Source organism: Phaethon aethereus, assembly GCF_964289735.1.
Source record: "Phaethon aethereus genome assembly, chromosome: 3".
In the NCBI taxonomy this organism is placed as follows: Eukaryota; Metazoa; Chordata; class Aves; order Phaethontiformes; family Phaethontidae; genus Phaethon; species Phaethon aethereus.
The window spans coordinates 11,242,588-11,246,297 of record NC_138576.1 but is presented as its reverse complement, the minus strand read 5'-3'; positions in this window follow the sequence as shown (position 1 = coordinate 11,246,297).

Here is a 3,710-nt window from a genome sequence, read left to right as displayed (position 1 = left end):
TTCTTCTCTTCCTCCCCCCTCTCCGCCAGCCGCCGAACCAGCCTCCCAGCAACGCTCTACGACGGCGAGGAGTTGAACTCTGTCTTTTAATGAACCCTCTGCAACAACCTTCACCTCACGGCCACCCCCCGGCCGGCTCCGCCCCCGCCCCGCTCCCCTCCCCTCCCCTCGGCCCCCGGCCCGGCCCCGCCGCCCGCCCCCGCTTCCTGCCGCCGCTACCTGCGCCGCCGCCGGGCCCGGGCCGCTTCCCGCCCCGCGCCTTCCCACATTTCCTCTGCCGCAGCGGCACCGCTCCCGCCGAGCTTCCTTCCTCCTCGCTAAACAGAATAATTAATAACAAATAGCAATGTTAAAAGCCCTCCCGCCCTTTCCAGTGGGCGAAAATCGCGGGGGGATGGGGGGGTGCTGCTGCCTTCTCCCCTTTCCCCGCCGCCGCTCCGGGGAGAGCGGAGGGAGCGCTCCCGCCGCGCCGGGCAGGCCCCACTCCCCGCCAGCGGGGGTTTGTCCCCGAAAAAATAAAGGTTTTGGGGGCGGGGGGATGCCCTTCCTCCTGCCGGCGGGTCCCCGGGGCTGGCCCCGCACCCTCTGCCCCTGGCTTCGCTGCTGTCCGGTTTTCCGCGGCTTTCTGGCCGTGCAAAATGCGGCGAGAGGCTTGCGGCAAAAGGTGCCGCTTTGCAAGAAGAGCCCTCCTGCAAATTACCCCTTCTTCTTGAGTTAAAGCAACTTGAGCGCTCTTCAGCGCTGCTGCGGGTTGGTCCTTGCACATCTCACTGGAGACAGCAAAAACGAGGCACGCAACCATCCTGCAAAAAATACACCGCGGGCAGAACGTTACTGCCTTGCTTACAGGGTCAGGGCTGGAGTTCCTGTTCGCTTCCAGTCAATGCAGTTGACTTCCCCCCCCCCCCTCCTTTGTGTGTGTGCCAGCGCGTGTTGAAGTGTTGGCTGTAAACAATGCAACTGAATGTGTGTGCAAACATTACTTACAAAAAAAAGGGCAGTTTTTAAGAATTAGCACTGGCGCTGGGAGCTGCAGGAGCGCGCGTTGGCTGCGTGGCCGAAGGGCACCGCGTGCCCGCAGAGCAGCGGGAAGGATGAGGGATGTGGCCAAGCCTGTGGGCATGGGGCTGTGCTGCTTGGGGGGAGGTACCCAAAAAAGAGCCGTAGCCAGTGCTTCCTGGTCAGTCCAGGGGCTGTCAGTGGGTGTTGGCCCATCTCTGCTAGACCCAGGATTCCTTCCCACAGCTGTGGCCCAAAGGCTTAATAGACCTAATTGGATATACAATGTGGCTAAAACTGTTGTGATTTTATCACGGGTCTTTAATTAGCTTGCTAGCTTTCCCTCTTTCTTAAATTACTCATGCAGCCTTCCCAGGAATGACTCCTACCACGACGCCTTTCCCTCAGATGAGCTATGGCCACCATGTTCTTCTCGCCATGATGGGGCTGATGGGGAGAAGACGGCACCCATGGGGCCCCGCAGCCAAGATGGCCTCTGGCATCTGAGGTGGCCGGGTGGAATGGCAAGGTGGGGTGGGGAAAGGATGCAAAATAAAAGTCTTGGGGGCATGCAGGTGCCTGGCGGGTGGCTGTGCCAGAGCAGCAGCTCCTGGCTGGGAGAGCAGGCTGCTGCTGAGGGATGGGGGGAGAGTGGCCTTTCCGAGCTGCGTCGTGAACCTGATGCAACCAGAAGGTAGGAGATGAGACTTTTGGGACGGGGCTTGGGACAGAGATGCTTGGTGCTGGGGCCTGCAGAGTGTGAGGCTGAAAATGTCACCCAGGCTCGGTGGGCAGGTTGCAACATCCAGCTGCGATGGCATCACTGGGAATTGGGAAATGCACACTGGGCATGGTCAGCCTTCTTAGCTGGTTTCAGTGTAGCAGAGGCCGGTTTGGCCAAGGCTGCATTTGATGGACCCTTGCAGCCACGGAGGAGGCAGGAAACACTTCCACGAGGGTGCTCCTGGGAGCAGTGGAGAGGCATCGTGGGGTTGCACGATGTATGGGTTTCATGCAAGTGTGGGCGCGTGTGTGTTCGGGGAGATGGTAGATCAAATAGCGCTGTGGTACTTCTCGCTGGATTTGCTAGAAAACATTTAGGGCTTGATCGGGATGTTCTGGTCAGGATCTGTGAATGGGGTAAGGGAAGAACAATGCCGCACTTGGAAGCCAAGTGTTTTCAGTGACATTCCCGTGCCCTCTGCTTGATCATTGAGGCATGCTAAGTACTGTGGTTTCAGTCAAAAGAGCTCCATGCTGAAAAGCCAGATGAGACTTGTATGGAAAGGAGTTTCTTGGCAGCCCTGAGCTCAGGGGATGATAGGCGTTGGTTGCCTCTGCCCAGTACAGTGGAGCTGTGGGGATTTCCCAGAACTGGATCAAGGGCTTCCAGCAGCGTAGCCCAACTGAACTCGGCCTCCCCGGGGATAAGGGGCTGGTTTGAACTGTGTCCTGCCATGGGAAGAGGGGAAACACAGCCGGGAGAGGAATCCAGAGCCCGCTGCTTCCGCCACCACCAGAGGCAAGGGGGGAGCAGGGATGGCAACTGTTGCTTTTGGGCAACCGCCACCATTCTTCACTGCGTTCTGCAGCAGAAGCCATCGTTCCTTATCCCCTAATGAATGTGAGCATCACACAGCAGCAGGAGCTGCCTGCCTGGCGCTCCAGGTGTCGGACCTACAGACGGTAGTGTGTGAAGATGTGGCCACCACTGTCACCATGTGTCCTCACCTCGCATTTGCCCACCAGCAGCAGTGGAGCCTGCAGAGCAGATGACTGCCTCTTCTGCTGAAGTCTGGTGCCATGTGTCCTTAGATGGTTTTTAATGGACTGTGACCAGATGGGGTGGGGTTAGAAAAAGCTGATTTTATTCTGAGTTCCTTAACAAGGGCTGGATTGTACCTGTGGCATCAAGCTGGATAGGTTCACACATCACATCTCTGTGACTTCACCTGTTGACGGACTTGTTTGAAGATGTTACAGCCTGACACCTTTGGGATAGAGAAGGGGAGTATATTCCCTAATACACAGTGGGAGGTTAGAGTATACACAAATATTGAGATTGCTTTAAGTGTACAGGCAGTTGCCTGCCTGCTGGGGTCATTGAGTTGGGGTATGCTCACTGCTAATGGGTGCTGTCTCTGGTGGACTTCAGGTGGTTGCTTTCCCTGCTGATGACTGAACTTTTTTTCACTTGTTGCTTTTGTGCCAGAGAGAAAACTCTTTTTTTCCCCCTTCTTCGGCAGCTCAGTTAACTAAACGGGAAACCCACAGCTCCTCGTGTGTTTCACTTCTCAACTATAACGTGTAGATGAGGTTTCAAGTGAAAGCCCTGAGCCTGTGTGGCAGTTGCTGAACAGGACAGAGAGGAAAGAGGGTGCCTTCAGATGGGTGGAGCAGTTACAGGATGTTAAATACATTGAGGTAAATGCATTCAGGTTGAGCCTGCCCCAGAAGCTGCTTCCAGTGAGGTGGGAGATGCACCGAAACAAGTGATGGTGTCTGGTAAGGGCTTGAAGTACTGTCATTGACATCCCCCTTGGCATATGGATTTTTCCCATGGATGGTGCCTCAGAATGGTGAGCTGGCAACGAGAGGTCTTGGTCAGGGGCCTAAAACCTGGGGATGGAACAGGAAGGATTGTTTGTCCTGAGAGGGCCAGGAGGAGGTTAGGACAATGTGGCTGGTGGTCTATTTGGAGACCGCAGAGA